Raw genomic sequence first — 20,419 nt, 5'->3', positions numbered from 1 at the left:
TTATTCCTTGCAAATAAATATATGCATACATTTCCCTGCTCTCTAATTTTCCTGTTATGCCACTGATTAGTCTGCCTGAATTTTTTGTATTGTTTCCCAGTCCTCTTTTCTGATTTTCATTGATGTGAGCTGTAATTATGAGTTGTATGCATAGAGTCTCAGCCTTGATCTTCCTCTTCTTCTCCCTATCTGGAGAACTTTAGTAGTTGTTAGCTAAGCCCATACTACAATAGCAAAACCTAGTTAAGCTTCATTATATGGTTCAACTTTATCAAAAGTTGATCAAGTTCACAACTTCTGTGACCTCAGTAAACTCACAGTGTCCATACTTTTCAATGAACTGTATACTATAAACAATTTCTGTATTCAGTATTTACTTCAGCAATTATATTCCTCTGAATTCTGCAAAAATACCTAATACCAAAAAAGTCTAATTTGAGGGTACTCTTCCAAATGTAGAAAAATCGTTCGTGGATGTGGAAGTATTTTAAGAGTTCAGACCAAAAGTATATTTTTAATTAGCAAACCTTGCCTAATGTACTTGCCCTCAGCAATCCCAGAGATGGTATTCCCACAAAGGCAAGTGATTAATACCATGGAAATGGACAGCAAGGAATTGCCAAGTTCATCCTTCTCCATTAAGTAGCTGCCACACGTTCAGCTCTCTTCTTTTTAGCCAATGTCCCCACTTTATGGAGCTGATGACCAGCAGGGCACAGGGATGTAATTTTTCCTTTGTGCTCCCTTTACTTCCTATCTTCCTGAAACACTGTAAATTACCATGAAACTACTTCTTGGTCATTGGAGAGGGGAAATAACCTGCCTTTCCAAACAGGATCAGTGCTGTTAAGAGAGTTATTTTCTGACCTTTTAAAGTGTGTCTCCAGTCTGATATTTAAAGGCCTGCTCAAGCAATCTTATTTATGCTTGATCTATAAAACAAATTAGTGGTTTGAAGGTGTATAGCTTTGTGAATTACTAAATTACTAGTAGTAAAACATGGGCTTGGACCAGAATTTTTCAAAGGGTTCTAATTTACTATTAACCATTGTATATTTATAAAATTTCACCATGTGTTTTTCTGTGTGAGCAAATTGGAGAAATAGATGGTTAACTAATACCATTTTAACCTACTATTAACCACAGTACAAAATCATGCCTGTGAAAGTGTAAATAAACTGAGTCCTGTTTATACAGCTTGAAAATCAAAAGGGTTTTACACCCCATCACTAAACATATGTTTTACATCTTCAGCAGATATATATTCTAATACAAGCAAGAGGTCATAATTTCTGAAGAGTCTGTGGATGTAATTTCAATAGCAGATTAGCACATTAATATCTGTTAAAAGGCTATCCCTTGCTTCAGCAGATTGTGCTCAGTTGTAAAGATAAAATATGTTTTCACAGGTCTCTTTTAACTCAATTTGGTATGAACTGTATCAACCTGTGCATTGCCCATGATACCTTACTTTCCTAGGTGTGAGAGCATCATTCATTAAGGCATTGGATAATGTCTAACGATGAGGGATTGAGGGCAGCTCCAGAACAGTGCTAGCCAGAGGGTGAGCATAAACAGCTTTATTACAGGCTTGGAAATAGCTGTTAATGACCACCCACCCCCTAAGGAAAGGGAATTACTTGCATACTTTGTACATACTTTGTACATTTTTTCTATGCAATCCCTTAATGCAAGAGTAAAAGATCTTGCTGTTTCTCAGTTTCGGCAGCACTGATAAATGAAACTTTACATCCATTCTTGTCTCACAGGCACAGCTGATGTGTGGCTTTGGCAAAGCCAGACATATTTCTCACTCACCCAGCTCATCCCTCATGAAGAATCCCTCATGTGCTGGGAGCACAGCTCAGAGCCCACGACTGCAGGATGGAGAGAGGTCACAGAGTTGAAGTGCAGTAATGCAAACTAACAGGCTGCTACATTTGCCTCCTAAAATTCCTACCCAGAACCACGGGGAGGCAAGGAAGGGCTGCAGCTTGCAGCCTGTGAAGGGGAAAGTGTTAAGCAAACACTCACTGAAGATGGAAAACACCTGTCTCTTTCCTTCCTTCTGAGGGGCTCTCCTGGGACATGACAGTCAGCCTCGCTCAGTCGAGTGATTCCTCAGACCATGCTCACCCTGCTGAAGAAGTATTTTCAAAAAATGTAAGGAACTTGTTGCTCAGTCTCCAGAGAGCAAAATCAAGGGAAGGATCTCTTCTATGTAGTTCACTGACACACTAGATTTGGTTTCAGAGAGGCTAAACACTGACAAAGAAGAATGAGAGAGAGAGAGAGAGAACAGGGACTGTTTTACCTGTGTTTTATATCCAAGCACCATAATTTATTGTTAAAATAATTGTGAATGACTAGGATATGGACCACAAAGTGTTGCTTGCTATTCTTGTATATCATCTTAGAGTAAGCAGTTGAATTCTGCAATCAAAAGACTGATTGTAATCAGAGCCAGTATTGAATTGAAGAATCTCATCAGATGTCTACTTGTGTCACTATTTTTTTTCCTCTCATCTTTGTCTTTTTTTTTTCACTTGTCATTTGAAGAAGGGTTTGCCCTTCTTCAAAAGTCAGTGGAATCAGTTTATTTCATCTTAGTCAGAATCATGCCATTAATCTCAGGGATTCTGATTTTAGAAGCATTTCTCTCTTTTTCCAACATCTCCATAGTCTTTTATATTATGAATTATTTGGATAGAAATTCTCAGGCTGACTATGCACACAATATTTGAGGTAATATTATCAATTATTATTTCTTTCTTGAAACCACTAGGCAATGAATAAAAATGTGCCACTTTCCGCTTTGAAATGAGAAGGTTTCTCAGTACAGAAAAAATAGCTTGAAAGAGTTGTGCTTAAAGGTGTTTCAAGGGCCTTAAAAGGGCCTTACTTCTAAATCAGCATTCTTGGTGGGATGAATAAAAATAGTTGGACATTTGTCTTAGAATAGCTATAATTCAGTTATAGCTTCACAGCTGTTATTTCATGTCATTCTAGACTGCCTGGAGTATCTCACTCAGAATTAATAATGCATACAATATTATCAGCACAGAAGAATGGATTTAGAACAAAAAACATGAGTTGAAATTCAGTTTTTCTCAAAAAAAAAAGATTTTGTTTTCTCTGGGAAGGAAAAAATTAATCAGATCTATTTTCAAGGTAGATTTGTCCATTACTTGTCTCATATCAGCACAGCACTTTTGTTTTTCCCTTAGTACATTAGTAAGCCAGATTACAGAAATGTAGATGTACAGTGAAGGTCTGAGAATAATTTTGCCCTTAGCTCAACGCTGCTGACCCCTTCTTCAAATGGAGCCCACTGTTAAAATCTCTTATTTATGCAGTTAATACAGTTCAACATTATTATGTGATGCTGTTGACCTGAGTGCAGCCAGCGGCTGTAACCAGGCTTAGAGAACTTGTATAAATATGCAGTGAGTAATGGCAAGCATGCCTTAAGCCTTTCCCTTCACAAATTCTATGAATTTTCAATGTGCTAAGTGTAGTACAATTTATTTGTTCACAGAGCAGGGCAAAGCTTTGGAATCTAAAGCTGTTGATATCCTTTGTTTGAAATAAGAAAGCGCAGTCAAAACAAACAACTGGCACTTTAACAGGAATGCACAGAGGAGCAGTCACATCCACTCAGAGTCACCAGGGCTTTTCCTCCTCACACACTATTAGCTCACCCTCACCTCAGAGAGGGGTTTGCTACTCCCAGCATGGAAATGCAGTCCTGCCTCCAGCAGCACACTCTGCCTTTCACACTCCGGAGCTCTTTTGCTGTGTTGGGTTGTGTGGAGAGAGGTGCTCACCTCTCTGCCTCATTTCTTCATAAGTTACAATGCTTTCCTCTTCTGTAGAATAATATTAATTTCTGGAATTAAAGATTTTTAGGAATATTCTTCCTATCTTTTCATCACTATCCCCCCCCCCCCCCCCCCCCCCCCCCCTTATTTCCACAATGTGGAGTATACCTTGAAAACTCAGCATAATTTTAGGGTATTGTCTCTCATGAGGGGAGCTATTCTTAGAAATCTTCTCATCTTTAAAAAGGCTTTCAGGAAGAACTCAGACTAGATGGAGCCAGGATTCCAGAGCAAGAACTAATAATCCTGAATTTCTCATTAAACTCTGTGTTTGCTTGATGAAGTTACGACCTTTGTTTCCTGAAGAAAGCAGTTTGGTTTTGTATTAGTAGCAGCTGAGAACTGCACAAAGTCAGGGTTTTCAGTCTGAAATCTCTGTGTAATTATATCAGCGTTTTCCTGAAAATATAATCTTGCCCATCTATGGCTGTTCATTCATTTTTCTCTGCTCATTGTTAATGGAAGCAAGAAAAAGATAAGATAGATGACTTCTTAGTAAGGCCAGGACCACATGTCCTATGGCAAAACCTTTCCTCAGCAGGGACCAAAACTGATGTACACCCAGCAGAAAAGCAGACACATGGAGGGACATTTTGAGGAACACCAAGAACAGAAGGAAGAGAGGAGTAGCAAGTCTCTGACAATTGCAGAAATTATTACTGACAAGAGATTAAAATACTTTAGAGAGAAATCTGGCTATGATTCACAGAAGGTAGGGGAGAGGTGAAAAAAAGAAAGCCAGAGATCAGGGAGAAGCCTTTGCTAAAGCTCACCTAAGTTCTGCCAGTATCTGCATATTTGTTTGTGCTCATTTACCTTTACTTCCCATCACTTACAATCCACGAGGTGGTGTTCTGGAGATAAAAGGCAATGCTGCTTCACATCTGCTGGGGACCTGTCTTTTAAACAGTAAAGTGATTCAGTAATATTTTTAAAAAGGAAGATAATGAGTAACTTTTATGTTTATTTCTTTTTATTTTTCTTTATATTTCTTGTTTATTTTCTTTATACTTCTTGTTTATTTTTTAACTTTCTAGTTTATTTCTATAAATTTCTCACCTTTACACTACTTTCCTTTTCTTTGTTCTTCATGCTCATTTGAGTGCCCCAGCAAGGAATAGAGAGTAACTTGTGACTGTCTTTGTATTGATGATTTCACTTTAACTCAGGCAATAAATAGGGTATTTTACAGACTGTAAATCACATGTTAAAATCTGTAGATGAGAGCTGTGACCAGCAAGGGTGTGATTGCAGTTCTCATTTAAATATTCTGTCTGAGAGATGTCTGGAACCACTGCTGCTAAAAAGCAACACCTCCAGGAACAAAACGAAATGGGTTGGTAGGCACATGCCCAGCTAACTTCAGCATCATAAAAGGAATAATTATAAATCGTTATTCACTCAATAGCAGCAAAGTTAAGCTTGCTATAAAAGCTTTCATCTATTTGAATGTGTAGTTTATAATGGATTCCGTGCTGAAGGGAGCCTGAGAGATACCCCAGGAAGCAGAGCAATAGCTTACAAAACAACCATGAAATCAATCTGTAACCTAGGGGGAGTTGAGGTCTTTTTTAACCAATATAATTGCACGTTACAATAATACACACTATTCTAGAACAAGGCATAAATTCAATTCACCTAATTTTAAATACTGTTTTTACAATTCTCCTATGCTATTTTCTAATTATTTCAGGTGAGACTAATAAAAAAAAAAGAGGAATTCCTGGAAAAAAGGTAAATAATTCAGTCTCGCCTAGCATGAATAACTAAGCTGCAAATGACTGTAAACTGAGAATAAAAAAAATCTGGGAAAAATATTTCTTTGTACTTGAAGTCAGGCAATAGGAACATAGTGTATAATTCTGTGCTGCTGTTATGCAGGCTGTACCTGACATCAGAAATAGGATTTACTGCGGTTGAATAGAGGGGAAATCCTGAGGTATTGTCTTCTCAATGATGGTCCCATCTGATCAAAAAAGACAAAGTGGGATAGTGTAACCAGAACACAATTCCCTCCAAGATTTCCTAGTCTGGAGCCCTTAGGCAGCAGGTTAAAATTGGGAATTTAAGGCTGTGAAAAGTCAAAAGGATGAGAATTGCTTACAGGACCTAAGGCTCAGACCCACCTGAGCCATTTAAATGTTGTCTGCAGAGTACACGCCAGGGAACTGTTCCTACTCTCCCCCTTGGTAAAAATCCACTTTAAAATGTTTCAGTCTGGGGTGGAGACCCTCCTTTTGCCAGTGCTAAGGAAAGCAGGAAAATTGCTCAGAAGAACTATGTGACTCCTTTATTTCTCTACCTATTCCTCATCATCTTTCAAACTCTCTGAAATATCTTTTTCAGGCTTTTTCTCAATCTGAAAAAAAAATTTCCTTGTGAAAATTTGGAGCCTTGCATGTTGCTGGGCTTTTCTTAAGTTTCAAATAACTTCTATCTCAAAGAAATTTTTATTAATAATACACTAGGAAATCCACACAAAACAAGCAAAGAATTGATTGGAAAAATAGACATTTCTGTTTTCATCCATTTCTCAGTAAACACTGAGTGCCTCTTGGCCCATGTTTAAATTTCTGTTTGGAGGGAACAGACAGGAAAGCAGGGCATGGTAGGTGTTTGTAGATACATCTGACCTACTCATTTGTCCCAAGAGTGACTCTGTCACCTGTCTCACAGGGTTTCTCCACACCCTTGACAGCTGATGGCCTCAGTCTGTGATCAGGTCACACCCACGTCTGTCTTTTCCATTTTCCCCCATCACAGGTCTAAACCACACCTTTTATCCTCTCCTATTTGCACCCCAGGATTTTTCTCTCTCTTTTTCCTAAGCCATCTCCCTCTGCTCCAGAGGTCCCTTCAAGCAGTGCCATTGCCATTCAGATGGCTTTCTTTGGTGCTCCTGAGCTTATCCTCACTAGTTCCATGTAGCTCACCACCTTTGGACTGCTCCACCTTCTTCTGTGGCATGGGACATCTCCTCTTCCTCTTAGCTTTGTTCCCCTGCAGCCACTCCATCAGCTGTGTTTGCCTGGCCTGGGGCTCAGGAAATTGTCTTCATATCCTTTCTGGCCCAGACAGTCTCATCAGTTCTCAGTGAAAGCATTTTCTAGAGTAGTTCAAAATTCATAGTAAATAAATAAGGGATAATGAACAAGGGTAAATCCCATATCATTAAACAATTATATGATCCACTAAAGCAATAAGAAATATCATCACTATTAAGGAATTACTGTGATAAGGCAACCGAGTAAGTATTTATTTAATATTTGCTCTTTGTCAGTGATTGGTTATCCTGGCTTATGAGGTTTTCTGCTTTGGGAAGGACCAGGCGGAAACAAATAGTTTTCATACTGATGGAATTAAGAAAAATAGAGATTTATCTAAGAAACATTCAATTATTTCAGACAGTAGTTAGTAAGGGATTAACTTCTGAACAATTAAATCAAAATAAAAATAAAGAAACTAAAATAACCAAATTTATCACAAATGACCAAAAGAATATCTCACACAGAATCATGAGAATCACTGAAAGTCTGAAATTTTTATCAAGAAATAAACCTTTAGGCAAAGATTGGGCACTTTTTAGAACAATTTTGGTTTTCATTAGCCTAAATCTGCATGACCTGTTCATCTGTTTGCGTCCTAGAAAATATCCTGTTAGTATGCACAGATGCAGTGTTAGCACAGTAAATGATAGTGCCTCTTTGAACTTCAGAATTCTTGGTACAAGTCAATGCAAATCATCAAATTCTCCAGAATCCTATCTGGCAAGTCTGTCATCTGTCTGGAACATGCTCCCAGGAAATATACTGCATAAGGCACCAAAGAATTGGGTTAAAATCATAAAGAATTTCCTCCAAGGTAGCCAGGAAGGCTTTGAAAGCAAGGAATTACTTGATTTGATAAGGTATGACTGCTGAAACAGCTTAGAGAGACTATAAAAGAACCTAAGAGGTCTCAAAGCAACAGCAGTACCTTTGACTGCCTTACGAAATCTTGGAGTAGAGCTGGTCTGTCTGCATCTTCAGGCTCAGTTGCTGTAAACATCTGTTCCAGTGGGTGACACCATTCTGTTCTAATTTGCCTTGTCCAGGGAAGATTGGGGTGGTGACTGCATTTTGAGTATCCCTAACCCATCTATACAGGTCTGGGTAATGAAAAAGGTGAAATTACTTTTCTTACAAAATTAAACCAGTATTTTTCAGCAGAAGTGTTTGCAGAGATGTTTCAGCTATCCAAAAGTAAATTCACTTCCCCTTCAAGTTCTGTATAAATAGCCAGGCAAATAAAAGGCAGTTTCTCAATCAGTAGATCTCAAATAAAATTATTCTGAAGTGTTCATCCTATTCCAAAGCTTCCTATATATTTTGAAACTCCTACATACAGATGGCATTCAAAATTTATTGTAAAACTACTCCTATTATCTACACCTAAAATTCAGGCATACATCCAAAATTCCTTGTCTCATGTTAAGCTGTTATAAATTATCATTATTCCATTTTTGTGAATGAGAATAGTTAGCCCTTATGGCTAAGAATTTGTCCATAATACATTAAATTTTGTGTACTACACAGGTAAGAAGTAGGTGTTTTTTGTTTAGAATGCATTGGAAATATTCTGAAAATACATAGTTGCAGAAAGTGTTGAAAGGGTGCTCCAAGGCTGATGGAAACTTCTAGCATGTTTTGCAGGTCTATTTACAGCACACATTTATAGTGTCACTAAGAACTGCTAAACAGAAGACAGACACTAAACCAGAAATGTTTTCATGGAAATTCCTAGTAATTCAAATGAGAGGAAACACACACATCTTTAACCTGTTTGTTTAATAAATATGTCTTGTCATAAACCCCAGACCATTTAGACTGTTTGTGAGACCAAGCAGCCAAGGGCATTACAGCAAAGTCACCCTCCACTAACATTTGCCTGGAGATTTTATAAATGCTATGGCAAACAACCTAAGCTCAATGCCAGTATCACCCAGGCTACTGGAGCAGCTCCCCAGGGCTACTTGCCCTCTAGGAGTGCTTGCTTACTTCCCTTCTGCCAAACTCAAAGATAAAAAGATATTTCTTCTCTCTCCTTAAGAGCATGAACAGTTTTGTCAAGAGCCATTTCCTATTGCAGGTGTTTTTTTGCCAGGGCCAGGGGCCTGTTCCCCTTCATGTATCTGAAGAATCCTGGCATTGTCTCCTCAGTGGTGGCTAATTCATCTTCTGGGCTTGCCATCACCCACCAGCCGAGGTAAGGAGCCTGAGGCCTGCTTTGCAAAAGTGAAATGAGCCTCAATACCATGCAGGAGGAAAAATATCTCAGGAAAAAATGCAGATCTTGGTAAAACTTGATCATAGAAGTACAGAATCACTTTGTTTGGAAAAGACCCTTAAGATCATTGAGTCTCACTCTTTGCCCAGCACCCCCGAGTCCACCACTAAACCTGTCCCTAAGTGCCACATCCACATCTTTTTAATTCCTCCAGGCACAGTGACTCCAGTGCTGCCCTGGGAAGCCTGTTTCAGTGACAACCCCTTCAGCTAAGCAATTTTTCCTAATACCCAATGTAAACCTCCCTTGGCACAGCTTTAGACCTTTTCCTCTCATCCCTTCACTTGGTACTCGATGTTGGTTATTTTTCCTGTTAAAATTACAATAAATGGGGAGGTGGGAAAAGTTTCCATTAGCACTTCTTTCATAGGACTGAAATGCTGCAGCATGCATAGCTATGAGTATGAAGGATGAGATCCTAAAGGACTAAGGGCAGGAGGATTTGTATTATCTTCAAAACAGGCAATATAAAACCAGAACTGAAAGTTAAAAGTTTAAAATTCATCCATCAACACTGTAAGGTCCATTTTTTTTAGATGAAACTCCACCACTAGCATTCCTCCCACCCACAATTCTGTGACAGTGTTGGAACTGAAAAGTCCCAGGTGGTAAATATGATCCTGTATATTGGAACTGAGAAAGAGCTTTTCTACCAAGCTTGAAGTGGCAGGTTAAAGAATTCCCTTTTCCAAACACAAATAGGAAATTCCAGAGGAACACTGTGGACAGTTTTATTACCCATCTGCTTTACAATAATGTACCCACTAGCAACCTGATTACTCCACACAAAGACAAGATAAATGATAATACTGTATGGGTTCAGAAAATAGGACAGATTTTGATTTTACCTGTGCACTCCAGCATAACTCCATTGATACTCTGAGCTTATCTGTTATTGTACTGGTAATTCTTAATCTTGAATTTGAACAAAGAAATATATTCCACTGTAAGGGGAAAGTGGGGTCATAGTGGGGTTGAAGAGAAAAGAGCACACAGTGCATGCAGTTCACAAAATAATCCCTCATGTGCTTCACACATTAAAGAAGGACTTGCTAGGTTACAGAGGAGCAAATCCACTTCTGAGGGTAAAGTAAACATTTGTCTCCTAATTAAGAGTTTCTGCTATTAAGCATTTCACATATTTGGAAAGCAGAAATGCTTTAGGTGGAATTTGCGCAGGCAGGCACTGGTGCAGCTCAGTGTGCAGACCACGGTGGGGCAGCTGTGCCCCTGCAGCCTGTGCAGGGCCACAGTGGAGCAGGTGGATGCCCATATTTTAGTTCTTTATTTAATAAATTTTATTTAGTTATATGAAATCCCAGCTACCTCTCTGTGCAGGTATCTGTTGCGCATCCCACCATGCTAATTTGTGATACAAGAGTAAATAATAATGAACTTAAGAGTACTTAAGCTTCCAAAAGATGTTCCTGGAAAGATATTCCATGAGATAAAACTACAAGCATTTTATTTTCTCCAAATTTCCAATCTACTAACCTGGGATACAATTTGAGCTTCCTTCTGTTTTACCATTCTGGGAATGAAAAAGGATGGTCTGCAGTTATTATAGGCAACTTTATATCATATTAATATGCTTCAGGGCTATATGAGGATCTCAAAATGATATCCTAAAGAAAACAGAAGAGTAATGAGGATGAAGGACTAAACCATGACAGTGCAGCACAGAAGACTGAGAGATGATTTTCAAAAGCAATGCCAGTTCATATAGAGACAATATAAGTATGGAACTATTGAGGTTTCTATTCTGCATTACTTAAGCATGTGTTCCAATATTTTGAAGCATGTGACTCTCTTTTATCCAAAAAACAAATACAAACCCACACATAGACATAGTCTCAGGTCTTTCATCAGACTGAGGTCCCACTCCACAATTTGGGCTATATCCTAAGGACTAAAAAATTTCCTTTGGCCATTCCTAGAGTGCTTACCATGCCATTTCTGAATTGGCACAACTTTCCAAACTGTGTGCCCTCTTGTTGTGCAGGGTAGTTTAAGAGGGAATATAAGGCCAGCAGACATGATTTAATTTAGGTCTGGAGGACGGATCCAGATTTAATTGATGCCTTATATTTAAAAGCCTTATAATCTGCTGGATAAAATTTTGTAGGTCCTCATCTGCCTTCAGAGTTAGATTTTGTAGCATACCATTTAGAACTACAGCCGAGTGATTTATTCATGGGAGGAAACTATCAAATATTAACTAATTTCAAAGAGGCAAAAAAACCCCTTTGTCTAAGTAAGGCAAGCATTTGGAGCAGCAGACCTGATGAGTGAACACTTAACTACATGCTCCTTAATCTTGGTTAAGTAGTGCACCATATTTGTGTCATGGAAAAAAATCTGACGTACTCTAGCACACCACCAGTGATTTTTGTGCTTTATGAACTGTACCATAGGTAATATGTACAATCTGAAATGTTTGTGAAGCCTTAAGATTTAGGCTACCCAGATCTAGTGGTACTAAAAGTGAAATGTGGTCAGGGTGGGACTATTCCTTTTGCCTTCAGACAGTAAGAATTCAGTCAGATACGGTCTGCTTGAAATAAAAGAAAAACTACTGAGGCATAATAAGTAGACTCACATTTTTTTCCTTTTTTCTTCATTCTTCCAATATTCCATACATATTTTAAGGTGCTTGTCACTTCCAACATCATAGAAAGTTATTATGCAGGTACTTGATCTGCCCCCAAAAGGAATTCAGCATTTCAAGAAAGCCATTAAATTATGCACCGTGTTAGCCTGTGACCATCTATTCTTATCTCTACCACAGTTGCTTCCTATCTTCTTTCTGCTCCCATTTCTGCTTTCTTCCCCCCACTGCTTAGTTTTGTCCTAGTTGAAATTCAATAGCAAGACCTTTGGGAGAAGGATCAGGGCCTGCATTGATATAGTTCTGTGATCTGTGAGCCAGGGAAAATAAGTTTGAATAAGAATGATACTATTGATAATTCTGTACACCTGTATCCTCTTCTTGTTTAATGCTTCACTTAATGATTGGAAGTGGAAAAATTATTTTCTCTCTACAACTATTCAGAACATGAAGAAGAAAAACATGTTTGATCTTATGATTTCTAAGTTCATCCAGCAGGTTTTCAAATGGAAGATACTTGTATCCTGAAAGACACAACAGATTCAAAAAAGAAACTGCTTATTTTACTTCTAATCATTTTTGCTCATCCTAATTTTATTGTGAGACTTATATATAGGCTTGGTAGGTCTCTTTCTAAAAATACTCACAACTCAGAAACTCCACTTTGGACCCAAAATGTATTTTGTTAAATATTTTGTTGATCCTGTCATTTCACTAGTTGTCAACCAGCTATTTCCCCCCTAAGAAAGAAAAAATTCCTGAAAGTTGGACTGGTGTGGGTATTAATGCATTTCAGAAGAAATGTGGTGGTGTTCCCAAAGGTGTATCTTACAGTGTATTTAAACCAGTTCCTCTTCGGTCTGCGGGCAATAGGAAGGCAGATATATGGAATGGGAACTTTTCAACTGGTCTAAATATTTTAAAGTGGAAGTAAGTGTACTTGTGTGATTCCCAGGAACTTTGGGTTTTTGATTAGCTAGAAATTCATCAGGAATGGAGTCTCTGAACTTGGATGCTTCTGTTCTCCATGATCAACTGGGAAATGTGGAGAGACTGCAGAGGTGTTTTCACTTTGGTGAGAATGTGTGGGAGATGTATGCAGGCATCTTTGTAATTTCTTTGGCAAGGATATGTCCAAGTTACATTAGGGGAGCATTTTGGAGCTTATTTAGGGCCTTTGAAAATTAGGAGACTTATTATTTTCAAATGATCCCACTCTGCCATAATGCAACACTTTTCTCTTAGATGGTGTTTTTGATTCAACTTTTGTCTTCTTTCCAGAAAAAATAAAGCTCCTGTGTACTTCAAACTGTAAACTCCCCTACAATGTGTAACTGTGTGTCCCTTGTCATGCAGGAGCTCTTTATCCATTGTTTAGTCTGATAATCTGGTCTATGATAATGAGGTGTTTGCTTATCAGTGCCCAATACTCTGTGGTCAGGCAGACATGTTGGCCAACAGCTTCTCTCCATGGACATCGTGTGGGTGCTCCCTGCAGAACTCTCTGTTTGGGCCAGTCAATAATAACCTGATACTGGGAGGGACTGAGAGCCCTCAGGTGTGGGTGTGGTGCCTTTCACAGGATCAGACCCTAGAGCAGGAAATTATCTTTGGAGCCCTTTCATTTTAAAATAGAGCTGTATTTCTCTAATGTTTTAAGATTCTGCCAGGAATTGTACTATACATTCATGGTCTTTAGATTAAAAAATCTGGTTTCTATTAGTGAGTATACAAACTTCAACTTCATTGAACAGAATATATTGGTGGGAAGGGGAATGCAGGTTATACAGTAAATGTATGCCTGTGGGACTGTGAAGAGTGAATTGTTAAAAGGCTCCAACATGTAGTGGATGCATAAATATCTTACAAAAGCCTGAGATGCAAAGTTAATGCTGACAGCGTATAGTGCAGGAAGGTAACAGTACCTTTATTGTAGACATCTGCAGCTGAAGGATCCTCTTGGGATCATCATTTGCTTGCCCAGGGAATTTGTTGGTATGTTGGATGTCAGCATCCACAAGTTTTATGGGCTGGAACAGAAGGGTGTTTCCTGATCTGAGTTTTATAGGCAAAGTCTTTGGTTAGTGATGTAGTATTTGATATTTGGTTGGACAGGGTAGGGAAGCATTTTGTCAGGTCATAGCTGGAGACTGGATTTTTCCATGTGTGCTGAGTACTCTGGTGTAGAATACCTCTTACATTGCATAAAGTGTTAAATGTTAGCTTGAAATCATCTCTACTACTCTCAGATTTCAGGAAATATTCTTAAGCAGTTGTTAAATTGCAGAGAAATTCCAATACTATTGCATTCTATATCAAATATCAATGAAAGCAGCATCATTAATGACACACTAATGAATACCACATGAATTAATAATAATCGGCTACTTTTGAAGTCTCCCTGGCTTCCAGCTGTCTCTTAAATCACTTCAAATAATTAATTGCTTAATGTTTTTCACCTTTGACAGACAGAAATAAATTGCAGGTTAAAAATACCTGTGTTGGCAGTGGGCAGAGCAAAGTGGAATGGCTGTTTGCTGCTAATCGAGAGGGACAGTGCATTTTGCCCTGCTGAGCCTGCCTTGCCCAGGTGGTGGATTAAAGGAGGCTGATATTGCTCATTTCAGTCAAAAATTAATTCAGGGCCACAGAGGTTTTGTAGCTGTTTCTCCTCCACAGAGCTGAATCAGTACCTCTGAAGCGTCCAGTCCTTTCTCTGCAGCACTGCTTCAGGACCATCAGTGGCCATGACTTTGCCCTTTAGCTTGTTTGTGTCAGTATGTGTCAGGAGTCTTTTTTAGGGTCATTTCTCTGTTGAGAACTGCCCTGACATCACCTCAGTCAATACATGGCCAAGCAATTGCAAGAAATTCCGGTCCCACCTACCTGGGACAAAAAAGAATGATGGCCTCGTGCAAATGCAAACACCTGAATATAATATTGTTTTCTTCTGGAAGCTGTCTGGCCCTGGGGAATTTAATATTTTTATTCTTTTTATTTATAGATACTAAGGAGCTCAGTTGCTTGGAGACCTGCATCTTTCTACCTGTGCTCAAAGCAGGTAAGGTCAATTATTCAAATAAAGTTGTAGTGACCAGAGGATGCATGGAAGCACCTTAATTTTCTATCAGTTTGAAAATGGGGAAGTCAGTCACTATTCTTTCTTCTGAAATTACTTAAAGTTGCAAAATGTGCAGTCTTGGCATTTCAAAAAGTATGGGAAAATGCCTGAGATATGTTGTGGCAGGAATTCTTTCCTGTTGTGTATTCTGCTTTATTCCACGAGTGACAAACACATTACAGTGCTGGATGGAAGACTATTGCATTTGTAAATGTTTGAGCTGCTGATATCAGTGTATATTGTACTGCCTGGGCACTGTATAAGCTTAACTTATTATTTTTTAGTAATTTTTTAAAAAACTGTATTTTATGGTTTTATGATAGAGAATACGAGAGGGAGAAAAGCCATGGGTGCTCTGTGATTCAAAGAGAAGGAAAGCCCAAATGCCTGTTTTTTTCAGCCTCTGATAAGTGCAGCTCACAGCATTCAACTGCTAATGCAGAATTTAATCCTGGTTCTGCATCTTCCCTTTCTCAACCTGTTAAATGTGATACAGAATAGCAACTCCTACTTTACTCCAAATGCATTTTAAATGCACATTTTCAAGTGCTAAAGTTACTGGATGAGTTCTTCGCATAAAAGGCCAGTACCCTATGTACATGAAAAAAATGGAGGGCACCAGGAATTTGTTGTGATAGAGAGTGCAAGCTGGTAGACTTTCAGACATTTAAAATGCTGGGAAAGATACTACAGTTTAAAAAAAAAATAAAGTTTTCTTCTGCATACTTTTGTGCCAGTAATCACCACAAATTCCTTGCAGAAAATTCCTCAGGCAAAACTGTTCCTCCCAGGTATAATTATGCCAGACAGAAGGAGCTGCAGGGGCCGGTTCCCAGCCTGCAGGGCCTGTGCTCTCCTGAGGTCAGGCCCCTGGCAGGAGCAGCTCCAGCTCAGCACTGCCAGGCTGCCTCTGCCTGGGGGATTTGGGAGAGTGTGTGAGCCCAGCTTTTGGGGGCAGACAAACAAGGTCAGGAGTTAATGGCAGAGAAACCACAGGTGAGGAAAGGCAGTGGTGGAGGAGCAAAGGGGCTGTGACACAAGTGACAGTGCCTGGAACCACCCCTGCCCAGCTCCTCAGCCCCCTCCCAATGCCACGGTACCAGGTCAGGTGCTGGCACAGGGACCCCGAGTAGGAAGCAGAGCCCCCACAAAATCCTGCAGAGTGATGGTGAGGAAAGATTTGACAGGGAGGGAAAGTGACAGAGAAGAAAGATGTGTTCTAGTAAAAGCTTATGAAACAGAAACAGGGGAGGAAAAAAGCAAGGGGCGGGTGGGGGGGAAGGGAGGGCAAGCAAACTAACAGCATAAGGCATAAACTCAGAATTTTTTACCACTGGTATTACAATATAAAAAATCCACTGGGAAAGGAGGGCAAGCACTGGGTTGAGACAAGAGGCAAGATTTCTCTATGCCTGAAAGCATATTGTTGAGATGAATTTTCTTTATGCATCCATACCCTTTACCTAAGTGCAGTAAGAATAGTTTGAGGCTTGTTGGCTATGAAATGTATTTATGATTTTCTGCTGCCAAATAAATGCTCAATTTTGTTCAAAAATTGTTTGCTTTATTTACCCAGGGCAGGTACTTATAGTGCTAAAGCTAAATGTCACTCTGATCTGCTAGAAGTATTTTGTTCTGGGTAATAGCCCAGTGCCTTTAAATTCAGTTTGTTATGCTTTATTTAAACATAACGGGCAATATAGCTGTATTTCACAGTGAATAAGTGTATTAATTATGAGACAAATCACACTAGATATTGTTTGCTGCTCAGTTTCCTTTGAAATTCAATGAATAATAATTTACTTTAAAACAGGGGACATTTTTAATGCATCCAACAATGATGAAGTAGATTAATTACAGGTAATATATTTTTATTGAAATCTGAATGACTACACTCGTCGCTGGGTCTTAGAAGCATGCTATACTCATTTGAATTATATAATATATATCAACTAATTATAGATTTCTTCCATTCCTACTAAAGAAAAACAAGTTAGTCGGAATTTCATCCCACCCAATTTTCCTGAATTGTCAGAGGTAAAGCTTCTCTTGACCTAAATGCAACCTGTGTTCATTCTTCATTTTATGGCAGGAGCAATTTTTTTACCCTAAAACTTCTACAAAACAGAATGTACAGGGCTAGAAACTCCACACTACTGTAAAAGGCAGCTGCCAGCTCTGACCCTGATGTGAGATCTCGCTTCTTGATTGCTTGGGTGTCATCTGCAGACACAAAGGCTCTACCATGATGCTCCACACCCATCACCAGGAAAAAAATAATCCGGGGCTGTTGTTATAAGTTTCAAATTTTCTTTGTGTAAACCTCAATGTTCACTTCAACTTTAGCTGTTTAAGCACTTATACCTGCCACTAAATTCCTTTGCTGGAATATTAATGGAAAGGGAGCACAAGGGGTAAAATCAGTCTAAATTAATTTCAAAATTCAAATAAAGGTTCGTGCTTAGGTTGTTTTTCTCCAGGACTCACCATTTCTAATTAGGATGCAATATGACATGTCCTGTTTTCACATTTCATACGTTGCATATTTCAAGTAGAAAACCTAGACTCTAGAGATGATGACTGGCAACTCGAGAGAAAGAAAAACATAAACAACTTGGAGGAAAAAAAATGAATATAATAAAACTACTCTTGAAAATATTCCAAGGATAAGGCAGTTCAGAAATATGTTCAAAATATGGAGTGTGAGCATTAGGTTTCCATAATACAGATGGAATCAATGCATGCAGAATATTGATTACAGATTAAGCTCGCCTTATCAATAAAGACCAACTTTTGCAATCGTCTTCTGAGGGATCCATCATGCGGTTCTATCAATACTGAAAAAATCTTTCCATTGTTAGGAAGGTTGCCTTTTTCACTAACAGAGCCTGAAAACAGTTTCTCATCAACTGAGTTCCTTAAAAAAAAACAGCTACTATGTTTTTTTTCTACTTCTTCATCTATAACACTATTCCTTCATTTAGAAATTAATATCAGATTCTTAAGCACTATTAAAAAAAAAGAAAATAATATATACTAAAATTTTAAATAATGTTATAGAGATGCTAAAATTTAAAGGGCATAATGAACTCTGTAATAAAAGATATAATGTATCAAAACAAAAATACTTTTAAGGAGACCAAAACAAGTATCTTTCTATTAAGACTATGCAGTGCACATTCCAAAACACATATCTGTAATTGGAATAAAAATAGTGAAACTAATATGATATTCAGACCTTATTATGTTCCAATAATTAGCTGTTAATCTAACACACATTAAAAAAAATAATATTTCCATTTGGCAACAAATGGCTTCCAGCAGAAGGAGCATCAAACAATGGCTTAGTGGTTATTTAAAATGAGCCTTGAACTATTTTGGTCTTAGATGGGGCATAAGAGTTAGAGCAATGGGCAGGTGTTCCAGGTGGATGGAAGAGGCAGTCATGGCACAAAATGGCACAGAGCTAGGAAGGATCACACACTCCCTGTCTCAGCTGTGGCCACTTAGAGGTTTCCTGTGAAGGTGTTGTACAGATGTCCAGGAATGAGCTGTGCTGAGTTGTACCTGAAGGCTGGATTCAGCTCAAAAGCTCATTTGACACATAATCGAAGCCCCCAGATGGAAAACCTGAACAAATAAAAACCCTCCATCTTTTCCCTTAGACATGAAGCAACAGATCAACTTTCTTTCAATAGTTAAAGATCAAACTAAGGTTGTGTCTCAAACAGGCATGAAAATTGTATCATTCAAATAACATGTGATCTGCAATTACAGCTCTCAAAGTGATAGTCTTTACTCCTGTAATCTGCAAGTGTAGGAATTGTCTGTGTTTGATTTTTACCAAATCCAACAGCACCATAGGGCTTGATCATTAGCACTTAATTTAAGGAGACATCACGAGCTTCAGTAATGGTAAGTGTGTTATCAAGGGTAACTGCTCATTTCATTAGCTTGTTTTCAAACTTGTACAATTCTTATTCACTAGGATGCTGCTTTTGTCAAGCTAGTTTATTGATAGCTTAATAAATTAAAAGAGGCATTTCATTCTTTTCCCTGGAGAGAAAGGAAAAACAAAAGGATGGAAAACAATTAAGAATGGAGAAATGAATAACAAGCTGCAATTAGTTGTGCAATAGTGAAGTATTACAGAGATTTCACTTTGCACTAGAAGGATCAGTTCTTGAAAAATGTCCTGGAGAAGAAGATCCTTTAAGAAAGCAAACATGCATTATTGAGCTGCATGGACTAGGAAATCACAAGAGATTTCTCTCTCTGCCATTCAGTTTAAAAGATCTTTGAATCCTGATTTGTTTATCTCAGTGGCAACTAAGAAGTGTTTTAGTTATTATCAGAAAGGGTTTCTACTAAGTCCAGAACTCTTTCTAGAAACCTTTCTTTATTTGAGAATCGCTTTCCCTTTCAGACTTCCCTGGCTTTAAAAAAATATTCAACTTTAAATCTCATCTGGTAATGGAATATGCTATTAACATGACAAAAGCAAACTTCATTTGTTATAAAATCATGCTTCACTGCAATTATTTAGAAATGCAATATGCCTATAAATGCATTTAAATTATGGTAAGCAAAACAGCACTTTATGAGGAGTTGGGTAGTGTTGGGTTTGGGGTGATTTTTCTTTTTAATGGACTGTACCACCCACTAAAAGATTTCTGGTTTCTTGGATGATTCATTAATGCTTCCTTCATTTTCCAATTTCTATGGGACCATCTGGCCCATCTTTGTAGAAAGGCTGTAAATATATTTTACAGTCTTTCTCAATTTAAAAGTAGTTGCCCAGCTGCTTCACAGAAACTGTCAGCAATTGGTAAACTCCTCAGAATTGCCAGCCTTCATTAGTAATCCAATCAGGATGTAGTTTAAAATACTGCAAATCAGATTATGCTCCATTGGACAGGAATTGGAGTGACATGATGTGCTGGGTTATCTTATTTTGCATCTGTGATTGCCTTTAATCCAGGAGATGCATCCATTTCTTTTGGGGGAAGGCACTTAGGCTGGAGCTGGCTGTCCCTATGTATGGATGTGGTCCTGTGTGTTCCCACAAAAAGACCTGCTCAGGTTTTCTCATTCTCCTTGAGCTGAAGTCACAGTCAGACACTCGTAGCATGAGTTGTATGCAGCATTGGCTGAGCTCCTGAGCTCCTGTGTTACGTGATTCAGGTTAACTAGAACTGTACATTTGGGTTTCCTGATTTCTGTGAATTTTAGTTTAGTCTCTCTCACTATTAGCTGCTGTACTATAAAATCCACATTTCTTTAACAGCTGGCAGTGCTTGCTGGTAACAAGGTAAGATTGTGGAGGTAAGGCAATGAGGCTGGCACTGGGCTGCATGAATCAGTTACTTCAGTACATCATTGCTGTCATTGGGAGAGTCTCTGGTACAATATGCAGGTGGGAATATTTATCAGAACAGTCTAATTAATATAAATTTCCACACATGGAGAATCTTGTGTTGCAAA

At 38.5% G+C, this 20,419-nt stretch overlaps 1 long non-coding RNA gene across 1 annotated transcript in view; it reads left to right on the top strand.

Annotated features, from left to right (window-relative positions):
* LOC139593409 (uncharacterized) overlaps window positions 1–20,419 on the top strand; it is a 207,518-nt gene that overhangs the window by 165,941 nt on the left and 21,158 nt on the right. The window contains exon 3 of the long non-coding RNA XR_011680288.1: window positions 14,819–14,875. This is a non-coding gene — a long non-coding RNA (uncharacterized lncRNA). The remainder of the gene's footprint in view (window positions 1–14,818; window positions 14,876–20,419) is intronic.

Source organism: Agelaius tricolor, unplaced genomic scaffold (assembly GCF_023055355.1).
Source record: "Agelaius tricolor isolate 1412-34295 unplaced genomic scaffold, bAgeTri1.0.p SCAF_10, whole genome shotgun sequence".
In the NCBI taxonomy this organism is placed as follows: Eukaryota; Metazoa; Chordata; class Aves; order Passeriformes; family Icteridae; genus Agelaius; species Agelaius tricolor.
The sequence above is the reverse complement of the archived record's forward strand: the minus strand, read 5'-3'. Positions and strand labels throughout refer to the sequence as shown.